General features: G+C 45.1%; 12 non-coding genes across 12 annotated transcripts; all 12 read right to left on the bottom strand.

Moving 5' to 3' along the window:
- Positions 1–3951: 3951 nt before the first annotated feature.
- LOC142186545 (U2 spliceosomal RNA) lies at positions 3952–4142 on the bottom strand. Its single transcript, XR_012712123.1, has one exon. It is a non-coding gene; the product is annotated as a U2 spliceosomal RNA (small nuclear RNA).
- A 1635-nt stretch (positions 4143–5777) lies between these two features.
- LOC142186544 (U2 spliceosomal RNA) lies at positions 5778–5968 on the bottom strand. The gene has a single exon (XR_012712122.1). It is a non-coding gene; the product is annotated as a U2 spliceosomal RNA (small nuclear RNA).
- Positions 5969–7603: 1635 nt separating this feature from the next.
- LOC142186543 (U2 spliceosomal RNA) lies at positions 7604–7794 on the bottom strand. Its single transcript, XR_012712121.1, has one exon. It is a non-coding gene; the product is annotated as a U2 spliceosomal RNA (small nuclear RNA).
- A 1635-nt stretch (positions 7795–9429) lies between these two features.
- LOC142186542 (U2 spliceosomal RNA) lies at positions 9430–9620 on the bottom strand. The gene has a single exon (XR_012712120.1). It is a non-coding gene; the product is annotated as a U2 spliceosomal RNA (small nuclear RNA).
- Positions 9621–11255: 1635 nt separating this feature from the next.
- Positions 11256–11446, bottom strand: LOC142186541 (U2 spliceosomal RNA). Its single transcript, XR_012712119.1, has one exon. It is a non-coding gene; the product is annotated as a U2 spliceosomal RNA (small nuclear RNA).
- Positions 11447–13081: 1635 nt separating this feature from the next.
- LOC142186540 (U2 spliceosomal RNA) lies at positions 13082–13272 on the bottom strand. The gene has a single exon (XR_012712118.1). It is a non-coding gene; the product is annotated as a U2 spliceosomal RNA (small nuclear RNA).
- Positions 13273–14907: 1635 nt separating this feature from the next.
- LOC142186539 (U2 spliceosomal RNA) lies at positions 14908–15098 on the bottom strand. The gene has a single exon (XR_012712117.1). It is a non-coding gene; the product is annotated as a U2 spliceosomal RNA (small nuclear RNA).
- Positions 15099–16732: 1634 nt separating this feature from the next.
- On the bottom strand, positions 16733–16923 carry LOC142186558 (U2 spliceosomal RNA). The gene has a single exon (XR_012712134.1). It is a non-coding gene; the product is annotated as a U2 spliceosomal RNA (small nuclear RNA).
- A 1635-nt stretch (positions 16924–18558) lies between these two features.
- On the bottom strand, positions 18559–18749 carry LOC142186557 (U2 spliceosomal RNA). Its single transcript, XR_012712133.1, has one exon. It is a non-coding gene; the product is annotated as a U2 spliceosomal RNA (small nuclear RNA).
- A 1634-nt stretch (positions 18750–20383) lies between these two features.
- Positions 20384–20574, bottom strand: LOC142186556 (U2 spliceosomal RNA). The gene has a single exon (XR_012712132.1). It is a non-coding gene; the product is annotated as a U2 spliceosomal RNA (small nuclear RNA).
- A 1634-nt stretch (positions 20575–22208) lies between these two features.
- LOC142186550 (U2 spliceosomal RNA) lies at positions 22209–22399 on the bottom strand. The gene has a single exon (XR_012712127.1). It is a non-coding gene; the product is annotated as a U2 spliceosomal RNA (small nuclear RNA).
- Positions 22400–24034: 1635 nt separating this feature from the next.
- On the bottom strand, positions 24035–24225 carry LOC142186538 (U2 spliceosomal RNA). The gene has a single exon (XR_012712116.1). It is a non-coding gene; the product is annotated as a U2 spliceosomal RNA (small nuclear RNA).
- Between the last annotated feature and the right edge of the window lie 163 nt (positions 24226–24388).

Genomic DNA, 24388 nt, shown 5'->3' with positions numbered 1-24388 from the left:
TTTTGAAAAATCTCTTTTTATACTGCAGGTTTCTATAAAAAAGCAGAAATTTTTTACCAACTTCTTCTTCTTTTAACAGAGATACGTTCAGGCGCCAAATTCCTCTGCCCTTCTGCGGTATGTTGGCGGGAATCTCTACAGTCAGCATCCTGTGATCAGAAAAGGGTACATCCTCCAAAAACATATCAATCAGGCACAGTGCATTAGGTACGAGAAAAAAATCAATGCGAGATTTATACTTTCTGTTGCTCCATGTATATCCCGGATCATGCCCCTTTAGAGACCTCCAAACATCTTTTAGGTCACAATCGGATATTATGTTTTCTAGTTCTCGCCTGGAGCGATCATACCTTGGATTTTCAGCACCTCCTTCTCGATTTTCGGCCAGACGGATGCAATTGAAGTCACCTCCTATCACAGTAAGGAAAGGCCCAGGTATGTAATGTTTCAGGATGTGTAATATCTCAGCTCTTTCTTCCGCTCCTGTAGGTGCATAGAAATTGATAAGACGTACAGTGACGTTCCTCACTTTCGCCGTTACCAGCAAGATTCTCCCGGATACTATCTCCTGGAAGGAAATCAACTCATGTTCTGGACTCCCCGCAAGTACTGCGATTCCGGAATTTTTATTCGAGTCGTCACCCGACCAAATGGAAAATCCTGTTGCCCATTCTGAGCGTAAAGAAGCATAATTAATTTCGTGTTTCAAACCACATTCTTGTAAAAAATAAAAATCAGCGACGTTATGTTTACAGAAGTCAAAAAAAGCGGCCCTTTTGTAAGTGCCCTTTATTCCCCTTACATTAAGGGATTTTATAATTATTGCAGCCATACCCTCTCTTTAAGTCGGGTCGATGTCCGAAACATTTTGGCTTCCCCGTTCCGAGTCGGATGTGGCTACATCTATGCCAATCAGACGCGCCCCCAATGGCGTTGGTTCCACCATTCTTCGCAACCCTTCAATCCGCTGCCTTTTCACGCCCTGCAGGTTTTCAGGCTGAACCGTGGCTTCCACCACATCCTCCAGGTCAGAGCCTTCCTCCAGAGATTCCTCCCCAGATTCTGGCCCTATACCCGTTAGAAGGGTTTCTTCCACGATTTGCACAGTTTGCACGGTTTGCGCAGTTTGTGCTGCATACACATCAGGTTCATCTGCCCAGACTGATATATGTGGGTCACCTCCTATCTCCATTTGTAACTCAGGGAGAGGGAAAACATCAGTTACCTGCATCCCAGAAGCCTTCGGTTCTTCAACAATCGGGAATAATGGGCTGGGCGTCGCCCTGCTTGTGCCTCTGCCAGAGGCTACTTCGGGTGTGGCTCTCTTTGTTGCGGGTCTAGGCATCAAGATTTCAGCTTTGTCTTTACCTTTTCCTCCTGGAAATGCAGTTTCTGTCTGGGGCGCACTTCTTGTAGCCACAATCCGCTCACCTCCTGGGCCTGGTCCTTTGGCTGCATCTGCATAAGACTTCCCACCTCTTCCGGCCCTGTTTGGGCACTCCCTGTATGTATGGCCAAAACTGAGACATATATGACACAGTACTTCATTTACACAGTTAACTGCTGCATGTCCAGGTTGAAGACACTTCACACATATTTCAGGGTTCTCACATTTCTCTGCTGCATGCCCGAATTGCTGACACCTGTAACAGTACGGTGGCATACCGTTGTAATAAAGCCTTCCGCGCTCTTTCCCAATACGGAAGAAGTTTGGAGGGTGCTTAACCCCTTTATATCCACCTTCATCACATTCTTTAAATTTCTTAACGATGAACCGATATTTTCCTATCCACAGACCTTCTGAGTCAAATATTCCCTCTGCCTTTATAACTTCAGTTACTGTGGACATATAATCTATTACGTCCTCAATGGGGACGTGAGGGTTCATCATTTTAACTGTTATTACAACATCATCGTCATAAAGCTGTGTAAAGGTGAGTCCTTTCAATCTTTTATCCTTTAAATTTGCTTTGACTAGTCTAGCAAAATCATTACAATCTTCCTGCCGCCGGAAGGTTAATACATAGACACCATCATAGCTTTGTAATGCTAGTATTTGTACCTTGTTCACATGGAGGAAGTTTACCAGGATGTCCTGCACGAAGTACCGGAGGGTATACACCTGTTTTGCATTCTCTTCAACACGAATCCGAAAGGAGGTCTTTATTCTAAATTCGCCTGTGGAGGGAGTATAATATTCAGCATTAGAGCAAGAATTCAAAATCTGATTAACAAAATCCATTGTTGCTTGTCCGCACGTATGGGGATCGCCTTCTCAAGATCTGTGAGGATCTTGCCATAAGGCCGAGAAGCGATAACCCAAAAATTGGACGCACCCGAGCGGCGCCCCCCGGAAGCAACGTGCACTGCCAAAGGAGAAGGAAGAACAGCTAGCAACCTGGTCAGCAACTCTCACACCCAGGCAAGAAACACAGGTGCACAGCATTACCACAGTCAGCCAATCAATGGTTAATCACTACAGGAAAGTGACCACAGGTGATAGTAGAACTTTGGCGGCAAGGACTCGGCAGTGCACTGCCTTCGCAGCAGGCAAATCTGCATCAGGCCCGCCTCTGCATTAGACCACACCCACTAAAACGTACTTCACGAAGAGTTTGTTTGCTTTTCCTCGAAACACAGCTTCTACGGTTTAATTCCCAAAAAATAGAAAAGGAATACATTACATCACAAAATTGGGGCCCCCACAAGAAGAGAGTGAGTGGGGGGAATAGGAAAGCAAGCAGGGAGAAGAAGAAGAAGGATGGCTCTGGCTCTAAGACTCGTCAGGTTTGTCCACCGGAGGCCCGCACGGCTGGAGCATCTTCTCCATCAAATTGAAGCGCACACGGGCCTTGCTCTCGTTCTCAGCTACAGCAAAGTAGTTCAGCAGGTCAAAGTGGCCCATGTAAGAGCAGTAGGAGTCTCGGTGCTGATTCACCAGCCATTCCCACTTGGTGGTATCTGCGTGACCAGTGCCAATATATTTGGACTGGAGGTGCTCCAGCTGGCTGTGGATAGTGTACCGATCTGTCATGGTGTGTGAGGTCTGCACCAAAAGGTGAACAGGGTGATAGCCAATGCGTTTGGCATCACAGTAGGGCCCACGGCCCCACCTCTACACTTCTCAGCACATCGCTGTCTGCTTGGTACATTTTTGTCGTCATCAAAGCAAGTCCAAAAAATGCTAGACAGAGAAAATTTCCGAAACCGTACGAAGAATGTTCCTCTTGTACAGCGAAACAGATCAAATCCAGTTGCCACTACTGTCACTCAGCGATGCACAGCGCTTGCTGCAAATCTGCATAAACCCTGCCTGCATGTCAGTCTGTCTCCGGAGCAAGCAGGCAGCCACAAGAGGGCAACAAGCACTGCGAAATAAGAAGAAGAGGAGGAGGACGACAACAACAGCAGCAGTAATAGCAGTAGCAGTAGCATCAAGTTGTGCAAAATCCAGGTACAAGTGCAAAGCAATTTCTCTTGCTTGCCTCAGAAATTTTAATACTCCATTCTCTTCCACGGAAAAAAAGTTTTCAAGTCAGCAGGAAAATCTGAAACAAAATGAAGAAACCAAAATGAAAATAAATAAATTTGGACAAAAGAAAAAACAATTACCAAAAATTACAATGATAACAATACATCATATTTATATAGCGCCAACACATTCCGCAGCGCTGTACAATTTGTCAGGTTAATTTACAGACAACAATATACATTACAAAACTAGTCATTTCACACAATGCAGAAACTGAGGGCCCTGCTCGCAAGAGCTGACAATCTAAGAGGTAGAAGGGGTGACACAAAATTATTGAACCAAAAAAAATAAATAAAATTCGGAAATACAAATAGGATTTCTCATCTAATTCTTCTGATTTGTTGCAAGACATTGAAATGCCAGCAAGCAAGCAGCAGAAGGAAAAAAGAAATTCTTTTTCTATTTTTCAACCAAATTAAGAGGGGTGCACCGGTCCTGGAGATACTGCAATACCAGGTCAATGCGTGGAGTGGACAGAGCAAGCTCTATTTCCATCTCCCTGTTCCAAAAATCCATTTAATATATGGTCCCCAGATAGGGGACGTATCAGATATTAAACTGATAAGAACAGATACTACACTTGATCTTAGCCAAAAGGCCGAGAAGCGATAACCCAAAAATTGGACGCACCCGAGCGGCGCCCCCCGGAAGCAACGTGCACTGCCAAAGGAGAAGGAAGAACAGCTAGCAACCTGGTCAGCAACTCTCACACCCAGGCAAGAAACACAGGTGCACAGCATTACCACAGTCAGCCAATCAATGGTTAATCACTACAGGAAAGTGACCACAGGTGATAGTAGAACTTTGGCGGCAAGGACTCGGCAGTGCACTGCCTTCGCAGCAGGCAAATCTGCATCAGGCCCGCCTCTGCATTAGACCACACCCACTAAAACGTACTTCACGAAGAGTTTGTTTGCTTTTCCTCGAAACACAGCTTCTACGGTTTAATTCCCAAAAAATAGAAAAGGAATACATTACATCACAAAATTGGGGCCCCCACAAGAAGAGAGTGAGTGGGGGGAATAGGAAAGCAAGCAGGGAGAAGAAGAAGAAGGATGGCTCTGGCTCTAAGACTCGTCAGGTTTGTCCACCGGAGGCCCGCACGGCTGGAGCATCTTCTCCATCAAATTGAAGCGCACACGGGCCTTGCTCTCGTTCTCAGCTACAGCAAAGTAGTTCAGCAGGTCAAAGTGGCCCATGTAAGAGCAGTAGGAGTCTCGGTGCTGATTCACCAGCCATTCCCACTTGGTGGTATCTGCGTGACCAGTGCCAATATATTTGGACTGGAGGTGCTCCAGCTGGCTGTGGATAGTGTACCGATCTGTCATGGTGTGTGAGGTCTGCACCAAAAGGTGAACAGGGTGATAGCCAATGCGTTTGGCATCACAGTAGGGCCCACGGCCCCACCTCTACACTTCTCAGCACATCGCTGTCTGCTTGGTACATTTTTGTCGTCATCAAAGCAAGTCCAAAAAATGCTAGACAGAGAAAATTTCCGAAACCGTACGAAGAATGTTCCTCTTGTACAGCGAAACAGATCAAATCCAGTTGCCACTACTGTCACTCAGCGATGCACAGCGCTTGCTGCAAATCTGCATAAACCCTGCCTGCATGTCAGTCTGTCTCCGGAGCAAGCAGGCAGCCACAAGAGGGCAACAAGCACTGCGAAATAAGAAGAAGAGGAGGAGGACGACAACAACAGCAGCAGTAATAGCAGTAGCAGTAGCATCAAGTTGTGCAAAATCCAGGTACAAGTGCAAAGCAATTTCTCTTGCTTGCCTCAGAAATTTTAATACTCCATTCTCTTCCACGGAAAAAAAGTTTTCAAGTCAGCAGGAAAATCTGAAACAAAATGAAGAAACCAAAATGAAAATAAATAAATTTGGACAAAAGAAAAAACAATTACCAAAAATTACAATGATAACAATACATCATATTTATATAGCGCCAACACATTCCGCAGCGCTGTACAATTTGTCAGGTTAATTTACAGACAACAATATACATTACAAAACTAGTCATTTCACACAATGCAGAAACTGAGGGCCCTGCTCGCAAGAGCTGACAATCTAAGAGGTAGAAGGGGTGACACAAAATTATTGAACCAAAAAAAATAAATAAAATTCGGAAATACAAATAGGATTTCTCATCTAATTCTTCTGATTTGTTGCAAGACATTGAAATGCCAGCAAGCAAGCAGCAGAAGGAAAAAAGAAATTCTTTTTCTATTTTTCAACCAAATTAAGAGGGGTGCACCGGTCCTGGAGATACTGCAATACCAGGTCAATGCGTGGAGTGGACAGAGCAAGCTCTATTTCCATCTCCCTGTTCCAAAAATCCATTTAATATATGGTCCCCAGATAGGGGACGTATCAGATATTAAACTGATAAGAACAGATACTACACTTGATCTTAGCCAAAAGGCCGAGAAGCGATAACCCAAAAATTGGACGCACCCGAGCGGCGCCCCCCGGAAGCAACGTGCACTGCCAAAGGAGAAGGAAGAACAGCTAGCAACCTGGTCAGCAACTCTCACACCCAGGCAAGAAACACAGGTGCACAGCATTACCACAGTCAGCCAATCAATGGTTAATCACTACAGGAAAGTGACCACAGGTGATAGTAGAACTTTGGCGGCAAGGACTCGGCAGTGCACTGCCTTCGCAGCAGGCAAATCTGCATCAGGCCCGCCTCTGCATTAGACCACACCCACTAAAACGTACTTCACGAAGAGTTTGTTTGCTTTTCCTCGAAACACAGCTTCTACGGTTTAATTCCCAAAAAATAGAAAAGGAATACATTACATCACAAAATTGGGGCCCCCACAAGAAGAGAGTGAGTGGGGGGAATAGGAAAGCAAGCAGGGAGAAGAAGAAGAAGGATGGCTCTGGCTCTAAGACTCGTCAGGTTTGTCCACCGGAGGCCCGCACGGCTGGAGCATCTTCTCCATCAAATTGAAGCGCACACGGGCCTTGCTCTCGTTCTCAGCTACAGCAAAGTAGTTCAGCAGGTCAAAGTGGCCCATGTAAGAGCAGTAGGAGTCTCGGTGCTGATTCACCAGCCATTCCCACTTGGTGGTATCTGCGTGACCAGTGCCAATATATTTGGACTGGAGGTGCTCCAGCTGGCTGTGGATAGTGTACCGATCTGTCATGGTGTGTGAGGTCTGCACCAAAAGGTGAACAGGGTGATAGCCAATGCGTTTGGCATCACAGTAGGGCCCACGGCCCCACCTCTACACTTCTCAGCACATCGCTGTCTGCTTGGTACATTTTTGTCGTCATCAAAGCAAGTCCAAAAAATGCTAGACAGAGAAAATTTCCGAAACCGTACGAAGAATGTTCCTCTTGTACAGCGAAACAGATCAAATCCAGTTGCCACTACTGTCACTCAGCGATGCACAGCGCTTGCTGCAAATCTGCATAAACCCTGCCTGCATGTCAGTCTGTCTCCGGAGCAAGCAGGCAGCCACAAGAGGGCAACAAGCACTGCGAAATAAGAAGAAGAGGAGGAGGACGACAACAACAGCAGCAGTAATAGCAGTAGCAGTAGCATCAAGTTGTGCAAAATCCAGGTACAAGTGCAAAGCAATTTCTCTTGCTTGCCTCAGAAATTTTAATACTCCATTCTCTTCCACGGAAAAAAAGTTTTCAAGTCAGCAGGAAAATCTGAAACAAAATGAAGAAACCAAAATGAAAATAAATAAATTTGGACAAAAGAAAAAACAATTACCAAAAATTACAATGATAACAATACATCATATTTATATAGCGCCAACACATTCCGCAGCGCTGTACAATTTGTCAGGTTAATTTACAGACAACAATATACATTACAAAACTAGTCATTTCACACAATGCAGAAACTGAGGGCCCTGCTCGCAAGAGCTGACAATCTAAGAGGTAGAAGGGGTGACACAAAATTATTGAACCAAAAAAAATAAATAAAATTCGGAAATACAAATAGGATTTCTCATCTAATTCTTCTGATTTGTTGCAAGACATTGAAATGCCAGCAAGCAAGCAGCAGAAGGAAAAAAGAAATTCTTTTTCTATTTTTCAACCAAATTAAGAGGGGTGCACCGGTCCTGGAGATACTGCAATACCAGGTCAATGCGTGGAGTGGACAGAGCAAGCTCTATTTCCATCTCCCTGTTCCAAAAATCCATTTAATATATGGTCCCCAGATAGGGGACGTATCAGATATTAAACTGATAAGAACAGATACTACACTTGATCTTAGCCAAAAGGCCGAGAAGCGATAACCCAAAAATTGGACGCACCCGAGCGGCGCCCCCCGGAAGCAACGTGCACTGCCAAAGGAGAAGGAAGAACAGCTAGCAACCTGGTCAGCAACTCTCACACCCAGGCAAGAAACACAGGTGCACAGCATTACCACAGTCAGCCAATCAATGGTTAATCACTACAGGAAAGTGACCACAGGTGATAGTAGAACTTTGGCGGCAAGGACTCGGCAGTGCACTGCCTTCGCAGCAGGCAAATCTGCATCAGGCCCGCCTCTGCATTAGACCACACCCACTAAAACGTACTTCACGAAGAGTTTGTTTGCTTTTCCTCGAAACACAGCTTCTACGGTTTAATTCCCAAAAAATAGAAAAGGAATACATTACATCACAAAATTGGGGCCCCCACAAGAAGAGAGTGAGTGGGGGGAATAGGAAAGCAAGCAGGGAGAAGAAGAAGAAGGATGGCTCTGGCTCTAAGACTCGTCAGGTTTGTCCACCGGAGGCCCGCACGGCTGGAGCATCTTCTCCATCAAATTGAAGCGCACACGGGCCTTGCTCTCGTTCTCAGCTACAGCAAAGTAGTTCAGCAGGTCAAAGTGGCCCATGTAAGAGCAGTAGGAGTCTCGGTGCTGATTCACCAGCCATTCCCACTTGGTGGTATCTGCGTGACCAGTGCCAATATATTTGGACTGGAGGTGCTCCAGCTGGCTGTGGATAGTGTACCGATCTGTCATGGTGTGTGAGGTCTGCACCAAAAGGTGAACAGGGTGATAGCCAATGCGTTTGGCATCACAGTAGGGCCCACGGCCCCACCTCTACACTTCTCAGCACATCGCTGTCTGCTTGGTACATTTTTGTCGTCATCAAAGCAAGTCCAAAAAATGCTAGACAGAGAAAATTTCCGAAACCGTACGAAGAATGTTCCTCTTGTACAGCGAAACAGATCAAATCCAGTTGCCACTACTGTCACTCAGCGATGCACAGCGCTTGCTGCAAATCTGCATAAACCCTGCCTGCATGTCAGTCTGTCTCCGGAGCAAGCAGGCAGCCACAAGAGGGCAACAAGCACTGCGAAATAAGAAGAAGAGGAGGAGGACGACAACAACAGCAGCAGTAATAGCAGTAGCAGTAGCATCAAGTTGTGCAAAATCCAGGTACAAGTGCAAAGCAATTTCTCTTGCTTGCCTCAGAAATTTTAATACTCCATTCTCTTCCACGGAAAAAAAGTTTTCAAGTCAGCAGGAAAATCTGAAACAAAATGAAGAAACCAAAATGAAAATAAATAAATTTGGACAAAAGAAAAAACAATTACCAAAAATTACAATGATAACAATACATCATATTTATATAGCGCCAACACATTCCGCAGCGCTGTACAATTTGTCAGGTTAATTTACAGACAACAATATACATTACAAAACTAGTCATTTCACACAATGCAGAAACTGAGGGCCCTGCTCGCAAGAGCTGACAATCTAAGAGGTAGAAGGGGTGACACAAAATTATTGAACCAAAAAAAATAAATAAAATTCGGAAATACAAATAGGATTTCTCATCTAATTCTTCTGATTTGTTGCAAGACATTGAAATGCCAGCAAGCAAGCAGCAGAAGGAAAAAAGAAATTCTTTTTCTATTTTTCAACCAAATTAAGAGGGGTGCACCGGTCCTGGAGATACTGCAATACCAGGTCAATGCGTGGAGTGGACAGAGCAAGCTCTATTTCCATCTCCCTGTTCCAAAAATCCATTTAATATATGGTCCCCAGATAGGGGACGTATCAGATATTAAACTGATAAGAACAGATACTACACTTGATCTTAGCCAAAAGGCCGAGAAGCGATAACCCAAAAATTGGACGCACCCGAGCGGCGCCCCCCGGAAGCAACGTGCACTGCCAAAGGAGAAGGAAGAACAGCTAGCAACCTGGTCAGCAACTCTCACACCCAGGCAAGAAACACAGGTGCACAGCATTACCACAGTCAGCCAATCAATGGTTAATCACTACAGGAAAGTGACCACAGGTGATAGTAGAACTTTGGCGGCAAGGACTCGGCAGTGCACTGCCTTCGCAGCAGGCAAATCTGCATCAGGCCCGCCTCTGCATTAGACCACACCCACTAAAACGTACTTCACGAAGAGTTTGTTTGCTTTTCCTCGAAACACAGCTTCTACGGTTTAATTCCCAAAAAATAGAAAAGGAATACATTACATCACAAAATTGGGGCCCCCACAAGAAGAGAGTGAGTGGGGGGAATAGGAAAGCAAGCAGGGAGAAGAAGAAGAAGGATGGCTCTGGCTCTAAGACTCGTCAGGTTTGTCCACCGGAGGCCCGCACGGCTGGAGCATCTTCTCCATCAAATTGAAGCGCACACGGGCCTTGCTCTCGTTCTCAGCTACAGCAAAGTAGTTCAGCAGGTCAAAGTGGCCCATGTAAGAGCAGTAGGAGTCTCGGTGCTGATTCACCAGCCATTCCCACTTGGTGGTATCTGCGTGACCAGTGCCAATATATTTGGACTGGAGGTGCTCCAGCTGGCTGTGGATAGTGTACCGATCTGTCATGGTGTGTGAGGTCTGCACCAAAAGGTGAACAGGGTGATAGCCAATGCGTTTGGCATCACAGTAGGGCCCACGGCCCCACCTCTACACTTCTCAGCACATCGCTGTCTGCTTGGTACATTTTTGTCGTCATCAAAGCAAGTCCAAAAAATGCTAGACAGAGAAAATTTCCGAAACCGTACGAAGAATGTTCCTCTTGTACAGCGAAACAGATCAAATCCAGTTGCCACTACTGTCACTCAGCGATGCACAGCGCTTGCTGCAAATCTGCATAAACCCTGCCTGCATGTCAGTCTGTCTCCGGAGCAAGCAGGCAGCCACAAGAGGGCAACAAGCACTGCGAAATAAGAAGAAGAGGAGGAGGACGACAACAACAGCAGCAGTAATAGCAGTAGCAGTAGCATCAAGTTGTGCAAAATCCAGGTACAAGTGCAAAGCAATTTCTCTTGCTTGCCTCAGAAATTTTAATACTCCATTCTCTTCCACGGAAAAAAAGTTTTCAAGTCAGCAGGAAAATCTGAAACAAAATGAAGAAACCAAAATGAAAATAAATAAATTTGGACAAAAGAAAAAACAATTACCAAAAATTACAATGATAACAATACATCATATTTATATAGCGCCAACACATTCCGCAGCGCTGTACAATTTGTCAGGTTAATTTACAGACAACAATATACATTACAAAACTAGTCATTTCACACAATGCAGAAACTGAGGGCCCTGCTCGCAAGAGCTGACAATCTAAGAGGTAGAAGGGGTGACACAAAATTATTGAACCAAAAAAAATAAATAAAATTCGGAAATACAAATAGGATTTCTCATCTAATTCTTCTGATTTGTTGCAAGACATTGAAATGCCAGCAAGCAAGCAGCAGAAGGAAAAAAGAAATTCTTTTTCTATTTTTCAACCAAATTAAGAGGGGTGCACCGGTCCTGGAGATACTGCAATACCAGGTCAATGCGTGGAGTGGACAGAGCAAGCTCTATTTCCATCTCCCTGTTCCAAAAATCCATTTAATATATGGTCCCCAGATAGGGGACGTATCAGATATTAAACTGATAAGAACAGATACTACACTTGATCTTAGCCAAAAGGCCGAGAAGCGATAACCCAAAAATTGGACGCACCCGAGCGGCGCCCCCCGGAAGCAACGTGCACTGCCAAAGGAGAAGGAAGAACAGCTAGCAACCTGGTCAGCAACTCTCACACCCAGGCAAGAAACACAGGTGCACAGCATTACCACAGTCAGCCAATCAATGGTTAATCACTACAGGAAAGTGACCACAGGTGATAGTAGAACTTTGGCGGCAAGGACTCGGCAGTGCACTGCCTTCGCAGCAGGCAAATCTGCATCAGGCCCGCCTCTGCATTAGACCACACCCACTAAAACGTACTTCACGAAGAGTTTGTTTGCTTTTCCTCGAAACACAGCTTCTACGGTTTAATTCCCAAAAAATAGAAAAGGAATACATTACATCACAAAATTGGGGCCCCCACAAGAAGAGAGTGAGTGGGGGGAATAGGAAAGCAAGCAGGGAGAAGAAGAAGAAGGATGGCTCTGGCTCTAAGACTCGTCAGGTTTGTCCACCGGAGGCCCGCACGGCTGGAGCATCTTCTCCATCAAATTGAAGCGCACACGGGCCTTGCTCTCGTTCTCAGCTACAGCAAAGTAGTTCAGCAGGTCAAAGTGGCCCATGTAAGAGCAGTAGGAGTCTCGGTGCTGATTCACCAGCCATTCCCACTTGGTGGTATCTGCGTGACCAGTGCCAATATATTTGGACTGGAGGTGCTCCAGCTGGCTGTGGATAGTGTACCGATCTGTCATGGTGTGTGAGGTCTGCACCAAAAGGTGAACAGGGTGATAGCCAATGCGTTTGGCATCACAGTAGGGCCCACGGCCCCACCTCTACACTTCTCAGCACATCGCTGTCTGCTTGGTACATTTTTGTCGTCATCAAAGCAAGTCCAAAAAATGCTAGACAGAGAAAATTTCCGAAACCGTACGAAGAATGTTCCTCTTGTACAGCGAAACAGATCAAATCCAGTTGCCACTACTGTCACTCAGCGATGCACAGCGCTTGCTGCAAATCTGCATAAACCCTGCCTGCATGTCAGTCTGTCTCCGGAGCAAGCAGGCAGCCACAAGAGGGCAACAAGCACTGCGAAATAAGAAGAAGAGGAGGAGGACGACAACAACAGCAGCAGTAATAGCAGTAGCAGTAGCATCAAGTTGTGCAAAATCCAGGTACAAGTGCAAAGCAATTTCTCTTGCTTGCCTCAGAAATTTTAATACTCCATTCTCTTCCACGGAAAAAAAGTTTTCAAGTCAGCAGGAAAATCTGAAACAAAATGAAGAAACCAAAATGAAAATAAATAAATTTGGACAAAAGAAAAAACAATTACCAAAAATTACAATGATAACAATACATCATATTTATATAGCGCCAACACATTCCGCAGCGCTGTACAATTTGTCAGGTTAATTTACAGACAACAATATACATTACAAAACTAGTCATTTCACACAATGCAGAAACTGAGGGCCCTGCTCGCAAGAGCTGACAATCTAAGAGGTAGAAGGGGTGACACAAAATTATTGAACCAAAAAAAATAAATAAAATTCGGAAATACAAATAGGATTTCTCATCTAATTCTTCTGATTTGTTGCAAGACATTGAAATGCCAGCAAGCAAGCAGCAGAAGGAAAAAAGAAATTCTTTTTCTATTTTTCAACCAAATTAAGAGGGGTGCACCGGTCCTGGAGATACTGCAATACCAGGTCAATGCGTGGAGTGGACAGAGCAAGCTCTATTTCCATCTCCCTGTTCCAAAAATCCATTTAATATATGGTCCCCAGATAGGGGACGTATCAGATATTAAACTGATAAGAACAGATACTACACTTGATCTTAGCCAAAAGGCCGAGAAGCGATAACCCAAAAATTGGACGCACCCGAGCGGCGCCCCCCGGAAGCAACGTGCACTGCCAAAGGAGAAGGAAGAACAGCTAGCAACCTGGTCAGCAACTCTCACACCCAGGCAAGAAACACAGGTGCACAGCATTACCACAGTCAGCCAATCAATGGTTAATCACTACAGGAAAGTGACCACAGGTGATAGTAGAACTTTGGCGGCAAGGACTCGGCAGTGCACTGCCTTCGCAGCAGGCAAATCTGCATCAGGCCCGCCTCTGCATTAGACCACACCCACTAAAACGTACTTCACGAAGAGTTTGTTTGCTTTTCCTCGAAACACAGCTTCTACGGTTTAATTCCCAAAAAATAGAAAAGGAATACATTACATCACAAAATTGGGGCCCCCACAAGAAGAGAGTGAGTGGGGGGAATAGGAAAGCAAGCAGGGAGAAGAAGAAGAAGGATGGCTCTGGCTCTAAGACTCGTCAGGTTTGTCCACCGGAGGCCCGCACGGCTGGAGCATCTTCTCCATCAAATTGAAGCGCACACGGGCCTTGCTCTCGTTCTCAGCTACAGCAAAGTAGTTCAGCAGGTCAAAGTGGCCCATGTAAGAGCAGTAGGAGTCTCGGTGCTGATTCACCAGCCATTCCCACTTGGTGGTATCTGCGTGACCAGTGCCAATATATTTGGACTGGAGGTGCTCCAGCTGGCTGTGGATAGTGTACCGATCTGTCATGGTGTGTGAGGTCTGCACCAAAAGGTGAACAGGGTGATAGCCAATGCGTTTGGCATCACAGTAGGGCCCACGGCCCCACCTCTACACTTCTCAGCACATCGCTGTCTGCTTGGTACATTTTTGTCGTCATCAAAGCAAGTCCAAAAAATGCTAGACAGAGAAAATTTCCGAAACCGTACGAAGAATGTTCCTCTTGTACAGCGAAACAGATCAAATCCAGTTGCCACTACTGTCACTCAGCGATGCACAGCGCTTGCTGCAAATCTGCATAAACCCTGCCTGCATGTCAGTCTGTCTCCGGAGCAAGCAGGCAGCCACAAGAGGGCAACAAGCACTGCGAAATAAGAAGAAGAGGAGGAGGACGACAACAACAGCAGCAGTAATAGCAGTAGCAGTAGCATCAAGTTGTGCAAAATCCAGGTACAAGTGCAAAGCAATTTCTCTTGCTTGCCTCAGAAATTTTAATACTCCATTCTCTTCCACGGAAAAAAAGTTTTCAAGTCAGCAGGAAAATCTGAAACAAAATGAAGAAACCAAAATGAAAATAAATAAATTTGGACAAAAGAAAAAACAATTACCAAAAATTACAATGATAACAATACATCATATTTATATAGCGCCAACACATTCCGCAGCGCTGTACAATTTGTCAGGTTAATTTACAGACAACAATATACATTACAAAACTAGTCATTTCACACAATGCAGAAACTGAGGGCCCTGCTCGCAAGAGCTGACAATCTAAGAGGTAGAAGGGGTGACACAAAATTATTGAACCAAAAAAAATAAATAAAATTCGGAAATACAAATAGGATTTCTCATCTAATTCTTCTGATTTGTTGCAAGACATTGAAATGCCAGCAAGCAAGCAGCAGAAGGAAAAAAGAAATTCTTTTTCTATTTTTCAACCAAATTAAGAGGGGTGCACCGGTCCTGGAGATACTGCAATACCAGGTCAATGCGTGGAGTGGACAGAGCAAGCTCTATTTCCATCTCCCTGTTCCAAAAATCCATTTAATATATGGTCCCCAGATAGGGGACGTATCAGATATTAAACTGATAAGAACAGATACTACACTTGATCTTAGCCAAAAGGCCGAGAAGCGATAACCCAAAAATTGGACGCACCCGAGCGGCGCCCCCCGGAAGCAACGTGCACTGCCAAAGGAGAAGGAAGAACAGCTAGCAACCTGGTCAGCAACTCTCACACCCAGGCAAGAAACACAGGTGCACAGCATTACCACAGTCAGCCAATCAATGGTTAATCACTACAGGAAAGTGACCACAGGTGATAGTAGAACTTTGGCGGCAAGGACTCGGCAGTGCACTGCCTTCGCAGCAGGCAAATCTGCATCAGGCCCGCCTCTGCATTAGACCACACCCACTAAAACGTACTTCACGAAGAGTTTGTTTGCTTTTCCTCGAAACACAGCTTCTACGGTTTAATCCCAAAAAATAGAAAAGGAATACATTACATCACAAAATTGGGGCCCCCACAAGAAGAGAGTGAGTGGGGGGAATAGGAAAGCAAGCAGGGAGAAGAAGAAGAAGGATGGCTCTGGCTCTAAGACTCGTCAGGTTTGTCCACCGGAGGCCCGCACGGCTGGAGCATCTTCTCCATCAAATTGAAGCGCACACGGGCCTTGCTCTCGTTCTCAGCTACAGCAAAGTAGTTCAGCAGGTCAAAGTGGCCCATGTAAGAGCAGTAGGAGTCTCGGTGCTGATTCACCAGCCATTCCCACTTGGTGGTATCTGCGTGACCAGTGCCAATATATTTGGACTGGAGGTGCTCCAGCTGGCTGTGGATAGTGTACCGATCTGTCATGGTGTGTGAGGTCTGCACCAAAAGGTGAACAGGGTGATAGCCAATGCGTTTGGCATCACAGTAGGGCCCACGGCCCCACCTCTACACTTCTCAGCACATCGCTGTCTGCTTGGTACATTTTTGTCGTCATCAAAGCAAGTCCAAAAAATGCTAGACAGAGAAAATTTCCGAAACCGTACGAAGAATGTTCCTCTTGTACAGCGAAACAGATCAAATCCAGTTGCCACTACTGTCACTCAGCGATGCACAGCGCTTGCTGCAAATCTGCATAAACCCTGCCTGCATGTCAGTCTGTCTCCGGAGCAAGCAGGCAGCCACAAGAGGGCAACAAGCACTGCGAAATAAGAAGAAGAGGAGGAGGACGACAACAACAGCAGCAGTAATAGCAGTAGCAGTAGCATCAAGTTGTGCAAAATCCAGGTACAAGTGCAAAGCAATTTCTCTTGCTTGCCTCAGAAATTTTAATACTCCATTCTCTTCCACGGAAAAAAAGTTTTCAAGTCAGCAGGAAAATCTGAAACAAAATGAAGAAACCAAAATGAAAATAAATAAATTTGGACAAAAGAAAAAACAATTACCAAAAATTACAATGATAACAATACATCATATTTATATAGCGCCAACACATTCCGCAGCGCTGTACAATTTGTCAGGTTAATTTACAGACAACAATATACATTACAAAACTAGTCATTTCACACAATGCAGAAACTGAGGGCCCTGCTCGCAAGAGCTGACAATCTAAGAGGTAGAAGGGGTGACACAAAATTATTGAACCAAAAAAAATAAATAAAATTCGGAAATACAAATAGGATTTCTCATCTAATTCTTCTGATTTGTTGCAAGACATTGAAATGCCAGCAAGCAAGCAGCAGAAGGAAAAAAGAAATTCTTTTTCTATTTTTCAACCAAATTAAGAGGGGTGCACCGGTCCTGGAGATACTGCAATACCAGGTCAATGCGTGGAGTGGACAGAGCAAGCTCTATTTCCATCTCCCTGTTCCAAAAATCCATTTAATATATGGTCCCCAGATAGGGGACGTATCAGATATTAAACTGATAAGAACAGATACTACACTTGATCTTAGCCAAAAGGCCGAGAAGCGATAACCCAAAAATTGGACGCACCCGAGCGGCGCCCCCCGGAAGCAACGTGCACTGCCAAAGGAGAAGGAAGAACAGCTAGCAACCTGGTCAGCAACTCTCACACCCAGGCAAGAAACACAGGTGCACAGCATTACCACAGTCAGCCAATCAATGGTTAATCACTACAGGAAAGTGACCACAGGTGATAGTAGAACTTTGGCGGCAAGGACTCGGCAGTGCACTGCCTTCGCAGCAGGCAAATCTGCATCAGGCCCGCCTCTGCATTAGACCACACCCACTAAAACGTACTTCACGAAGAGTTTGTTTGCTTTTCCTCGAAACACAGCTTCTACGGTTTAATTCCCAAAAAATAGAAAAGGAATACATTACATCACAAAATTGGGGCCCCCACAAGAAGAGAGTGAGTGGGGGGAATAGGAAAGCAAGCAGGGAGAAGAAGAAGAAGGATGGCTCTGGCTCTAAGACTCGTCAGGTTTGTCCACCGGAGGCCCGCACGGCTGGAGCATCTTCTCCATCAAATTGAAGCGCACACGGGCCTTGCTCTCGTTCTCAGCTACAGCAAAGTAGTTCAGCAGGTCAAAGTGGCCCATGTAAGAGCAGTAGGAGTCTCGGTGCTGATTCACCAGCCATTCCCACTTGGTGGTATCTGCGTGACCAGTGCCAATATATTTGGACTGGAGGTGCTCCAGCTGGCTGTGGATAGTGTACCGATCTGTCATGGTGTGTGAGGTCTGCACCAAAAGGTGAACAGGGTGATAGCCAATGCGTTTGGCATCACAGTAGGGCCCACGGCCCCACCTCTACACTTCTCAGCACATCGCTGTCTGCTTGGTACATTTTTGTCGTCATCAAAGCAAGTCCAAAAAATGCTAGACAGAGAAAATTTCCGAAACCGTACGAAGAATGTTCCTCTTGTACAGCGAAACAGATCAAATCCAGTTGCCACTACTGTCACTCAGCGATGCACAGCGCTTGCTGCAAATCTGCATAAACCCTGCCTGCATGTCAGTCTGTCTCCGGAGCAAGCAGGCAGCCACAAGAGGGCAACAAGCACTGCGAAATAAGAAGAAGAGGAGGAGGACGACAACAACAGCAGCAGTAATAGCAGTAGCAGTAGCATCAAGTTGTGCAAAATCCAGGTACAAGTGCAAAGCAATTTCTCTTGCTTGCCTCAGAAATTTTAATACTCCATTCTCTTCCACGGAAAAAAAGTTTTCAAGTCAGCAGGAAAATCTGAAACAAAATGAAGAAACCAAAATGAAAATAAATAAATTTGGACAAAAGAAAAAACAATTACCAAAAATTACAATGATAACAATACATCATATTTATATAGCGCCAACACATTCCGCAGCGCTGTACAATTTGTCAGGTTAATTTACAGACAACAATATACATTACAAAACTAGTCATTTCACACAATGCAGAAACTGAGGGCCCTGCTCGCAAGAGCTGACAATCTAAGAGGTAGAAGGGGTGACACAAAATTATTGAACCAAAAAAAATAAATAAAATTCGGAAATACAAATAGGATTTCTCATCTAATTCTTCTGATTTGTTGCAAGACATTGAAATGCCAGCAAGCAAGCAGCAGAAGGAAAAAAGAAATTCTTTTTCTATTTTTCAACCAAATTAAGAGGGGTGCACCGGTCCTGGAGATACTGCAATACCAGGTCAATGCGTGGAGTGGACAGAGCAAGCTCTATTTCCATCTCCCTGTTCCAAAAATCCATTTAATATATGGTCCCCAGATAGGGGACGTATCAGATATTAAACTGATAAGAACAGATACTACACTTGATCTTAGCCAAAAGGCCGAGAAGCGATAACCCAAAAATTGGACGCACCCGAGCGGCGCCCCCCGGAAGCAACGTGCACTGCCAAAGGAGAAGGAAGAACAGCTAGCAACCTGGTCAGCAACTCTCACACCCAGGCAAGAAACACAGGTGCACAGCATTACCACAGTCAGCCAATCAATGGTTAATCACTACAGGAAAGTGACCACAGGTGATAGTAGAACTTTGGCGGCAAGGACTCGCAGTGCACTGCCTTCGCAGCAGGCAAATCTGCATCAGGCCCGCCTCTGCATTAGACCACACCCACTAAAACGTACTTCACGAAGAGTTTGTTTGCTTTTCCTCGAAACACAGCTTCTACGGTTTAATTCCCAAAAAATAGAAAAGGAATACATTACATCACAAAATTGGGGCCCCCACAAGAAGAGAGTGAGTGGGGGGAATAGGAAAGCAAGCAGGGAGAAGAAGAAGAAGGATGGCTCTGGCTCTAAGACTCGTCAGGTTTGTCCACCGGAGGCCCGCACGGCTGGAGCATCTTCTCCATCAAATTGAAGCGCACACGGGCCTTGCTCTCGTTCTCAGCTACAGCAAAGTAGTTCAGCAGGTCAAAGTGGCCCATGTAAGAGCAGTAGGAGTCTCGGTGCTGATTCACCAGCCATTCCCACTTGGTGGTATCTGCGTGACCAGTGCCAATATATTTGGACTGGAGGTGCTCCAGCTGGCTGTGGATAGTGTACCGATCTGTCATGGTGTGTGAGGTCTGCACCAAAAGGTGAACAGGGTGATAGCCAATGCGTTTGGCATCACAGTAGGGCCCACGGCCCCACCTCTACACTTCTCAGCACATCGCTGTCTGCTTGGTACATTTTTGTCGTCATCAAAGCAAGTCCAAAAAATGCTAGACAGAGAAAATTTCCGAAACCGTACGAAGAATGTTCCTCTTGTACAGCGAAACAGATCAAATCCAGTTGCCACTACTGTCACTCAGCGATGCACAGCGCTTGCTGCAAATCTGCATAAACCCTGCCTGCATGTCAGTCTGTCTCCGGAGCAAGCAGGCAGCCACAAGAGGGCAACAAGCACTGCGAAATAAGAAGAAGAGGAGGAGGACGACAACAACAGCAGCAGTAATAGCAGTAGCAGTAGCATCAAGTTGTGCAAAATCCAGGTACAAGTGCAAAGCAATTTCTCTTGCTTGCCTCAGAAATTTTAATACTCCATTCTCTTCCACGGAAAAAAAGTTTTCAAGTCAGCAGGAAAATCTGAAACAAAATGAAGAAACCAAAATGAAAATAAATAAATTTGGACAAAAGAAAAAACAATTACCAAAAATTACAATGATAACAATACATCATATTTATATAGCGCCAACACATTCCGCAGCGCTGTACAATTTGTCAGGTTAATTTACAGACAACAATATACATTACAAAACTAGTCATTTCACACAATGCAGAAACTGAGGGCCCTGCTCGCAAGAGCTGACAATCTAAGAGGTAGAAGGGGTGACACAAAATTATTGAACCAAAAAAAATAAATAAAATTCGGAAATACAAATAGGATTTCTCATCTAATTCTTCTGATTTGTTGCAAGACATTGAAATGCCAGCAAGCAAGCAGCAGAAGGAAAAAAGAAATTCTTTTTCTATTTTTCAACCAAATTAAGAGGGGTGCACCGGTCCTGGAGATACTGCAATACCAGGTCAATGCGTGGAGTGGACAGAGCAAGCTCTATTTCCATCTCCCTGTTCCAAAAATCCATTTAATATATGGTCCCCAGATAGGGGACGTATCAGATATTAAACTGATAAGAACAGATACTACACTTGATCTTAGCCAAAAGGCCGAGAAGCGATAACCCAAAAATTGGACGCACCCGAGCGGCGCCCCCCGGAAGCAACGTGCACTGCCAAAGGAGAAGGAAGAACAGCTAGCAACCTGGTCAGCAACTCTCACACCCAGGCAAGAAACACAGGTGCACAGCATTACCACAGTCAGCCAATCAATGGTTAATCACTACAGGAAAGTGACCACAGGTGATAGTAGAACTTTGGCGGCAAGGACTCGGCAGTGCACTGCCTTCGCAGCAGGCAAATCTGCATCAGGCCCGCCTCTGCATTAGACCACACCCACTAAAACGTACTTCACGAAGAGTTTGTTTGCTTTTCCTCGAAACACAGCTTCTACGGTTTAATTCCCAAAAAATAGAAAAGGAATACATTACATCACAAAATTGGGGCCCCCACAAGAAGAGAGTGAGTGGGGGAATAGGAAAGCAAGCAGGGAGAAGAAGAAGAAGGATGGCTCTGGCTCTAAGACTCGTCAGGTTTGTCCACCGGAGGCCCGCACGGCTGGAGCATCTTCTCCATCAAATTGAAGCGCACACGGGCCTTGCTCTCGTTCTCAGCTACAGCAAAGTAGTTCAGCAGGTCAAAGTGGCCCATGTAAGAGCAGTAGGAGTCTCGGTGCTGATTCACCAGCCATTCCCACTTGGTGGTATCTGCGTGACCAGTGCCAATATATTTGGACTGGAGGTGCTCCAGCTGGCTGTGGATAGTGTACCGATCTGTCATGGTGTGTGAGGTCTGCACCAAAAGGTGAACAGGGTGATAGCCAATGCGTTTGGCATCACAGTAGGGCCCACGGCCCCACCTCTACACTTCTCAGCACATCGCTGTCTGCTTGGTACATTTTTGTCGTCATCAAAGCAAGTCCAAAAAATGCTAGACAGAGAAAATTTCCGAAACCGTACGAAGAATGTTCCTCTTGTACAGCGAAACAGATCAAATCCAGTTGCCACTACTGTCACTCAGCGATGCACAGCGCTTGCTGCAAATCTGCATAAACCCTGCCTGCATGTCAGTCTGTCTCCGGAGCAAGCAGGCAGCCACAAGAGGGCAACAAGCACTGCGAAATAAGAAGAAGAGGAGGAGGACGACAACAACAGCAGCAGTAATAGCAGTAGCAGTAGCATCAAGTTGTGCAAAATCCAGGTACAAGTGCAAAGCAATTTCTCTTGCTTGCCTCAGAAATTTTAATACTCCATTCTCTTCCACGGAAAAAAAGTTTTCAAGTCAGCAGGAAAATCTGAAACAAAATGAAGAAACCAAAATGAAAATAAATAAATTTGGACAAAAGAAAAAACAATTACCAAAAATTACAATGATAACAATACATCATATTTATATAGCGCCAACACATTCCGCAGCGCTGTACAATTTGTCAGGTTAATTTACAGACAACAATATACATTACAAAACTAGTCATTTCACACAATGCAGAAACTGAGGGCCCTGCTCGCAAGAGCTGACAATCTAAGAGGTAGAAGGGGTGACACAAAATTATTGAACCAAAAAAAATAAATAAAATTCGGAAATACAAATAGGATTTCTCATCTAATTCTTCTGATTTGTTGCAAGACATTGAAATGCCAGCAAGCAAGCAGCAGAAGGAAAAAAGAAATTCTTTTTCTATTTTTCAACCAAATTAAGAGGGGTGCACCGGTCCTGGAGATACTGCAATACCAGGTCAATGCGTGGAGTGGACAGAGCAAGCTCTATTTCCATCTCCCTGTTCCAAAAATCCATTTAATATATGGTCCCCAGATAGGGGACGTATCAGATATTAAACTGATAAGAACAGATACTACACTTGATCTTAGCCAAAAGGCCGAGAAGCGATAACCCAAAAATTGGACGCACCCGAGCGGCGCCCCCCGGAAGCAACGTGCACTGCCAAAGGAGAAGGAAGAACAGCTAGCAACCTGGTCAGCAACTCTCACACCCAGGCAAGAAACACAGGTGCACAGCATTACCACAGTCAGCCAATCAATGGTTAATCACTACAGGAAAGTGACCACAGGTGATAGTAGAACTTTGGCGGCAAGGACTCGGCAGTGCACTGCCTTCGCAGCAGGCAAATCTGCATCAGGCCCGCCTCTGCATTAGACCACACCCACTAAAACGTACTTCACGAAGAGTTTGTTTGCTTTTCCTCGAAACACAGCTTCTACGGTTTAATTCCCAAAAAATAGAAAAGGAATACATTACATCACAAAATTGGGGCCCCCACAAGAAGAGAGTGAGTGGGGGGAATAGGAAAGCAAGCAGGGAGAAGAAGAAGAAGGATGGCTCTGGCTCTAAGACTCGTCAGGTTTGTCCACCGGAGGCCCGCACGGCTGGAGCATCTTCTCCATCAAATTGAAGCGCACACGGGCCTTGCTCTCGTTCTCAGCTACAGCAAAGTAGTTCAGCAGGTCAAAGTGGCCCATGTAAGAGCAGTAGGAGTCTCGGTGCTGATTCACCAGCCATTCCCACTTGGTGGTATCTGCGTGACCAGTGCCAATATATTTGGACTGGAGGTGCTCCAGCTGGCTGTGGATAGTGTACCGATCTGTCATGGTGTGTGAGGTCTGCACCAAAAGGTGAACAGGGTGATAGCCAATGCGTTTGGCATCACAGTAGGGCCCACGGCCCCACCTCTACACTTCTCAGCACATCGCTGTCTGCTTGGTACATTTTTGTCGTCATCAAAGCAAGTCCAAAAAATGCTAGACAGAGAAAATTTCCGAAACCGTACGAAGAATGTTCCTCTTGTACAGCGAAACAGATCAAATCCAGTTGCCACTACTGTCACTCAGCGATGCACAGCGCTTGCTGCAAATCTGCATAAACCCTGCCTGCATGTCAGTCTGTCTCCGGAGCAAGCAGGCAGCCACAAGAGGGCAACAAGCACTGCGAAATAAGAAGAAGAGGAGGAGGACGACAACAACAGCAGCAGTAATAGCAGTAGCAGTAGCATCAAGTTGTGCAAAATCCAGGTACAAGTGCAAAGCAATTTCTCTTGCTTGCCTCAGAAATTTTAATACTCCATTCTCTTCCACGGAAAAAAAGTTTTCAAGTCAGCAGGAAAATCTGAAACAAAATGAAGAAACCAAAATGAAAATAAATAAATTTGGACAAAAGAAAAAACAATTACCAAAAATTACAATGATAACAATACATCATATTTATATAGCGCCAACACATTCCGCAGCGCTGTACAATTTGTCAGGTTAATTTACAGACAACAATATACATTACAAAACTAGTCATTTCACACAATGCAGAAACTGAGGGCCCTGCTCGCAAGAGCTGACAATCTAAGAGGTAGAAGGGGTGACACAAAATTATTGAACCAAAAAAAATAAATAAAATTCGGAAATACAAATAGGATTTCTCATCTAATTCTTCTGATTTGTTGCAAGACATTGAAATGCCAGCAAGCAAGCAGCAGAAGGAAAAAAGAAATTCTTTTTCTATTTTTCAACCAAATTAAGAGGGGTGCACCGGTCCTGGAGATACTGCAATACCAGGTCAATGCGTGGAGTGGACAGAGCAAGCTCTATTTCCATCTCCCTGTTCCAAAAATCCATTTAATATATGGTCCCCAGATAGGGGACGTATCAGATATTAAACTGATAAGAACAGATACTACACTTGATCTTAGCCAAAAGGCCGAGAAGCGATAACCCAAAAATTGGACGCACCCGAGCGGCGCCCCCCGGAAGCAACGTGCACTGCCAAAGGAGAAGGAAGAACAGCTAGCAACCTGGTCAGCAACTCTCACACCCAGGCAAGAAACACAGGTGCACAGCATTACCACAGTCAGCCAATCAATGGTTAATCACTA

This window comes from Leptodactylus fuscus, unplaced genomic scaffold, assembly GCF_031893055.1.
Source record: "Leptodactylus fuscus isolate aLepFus1 unplaced genomic scaffold, aLepFus1.hap2 HAP2_SCAFFOLD_1072, whole genome shotgun sequence".
NCBI classification, from domain to species: domain Eukaryota; kingdom Metazoa; phylum Chordata; class Amphibia; order Anura; family Leptodactylidae; genus Leptodactylus; species Leptodactylus fuscus.
This window is presented reverse-complemented; position numbering and strand designations above follow the sequence as displayed.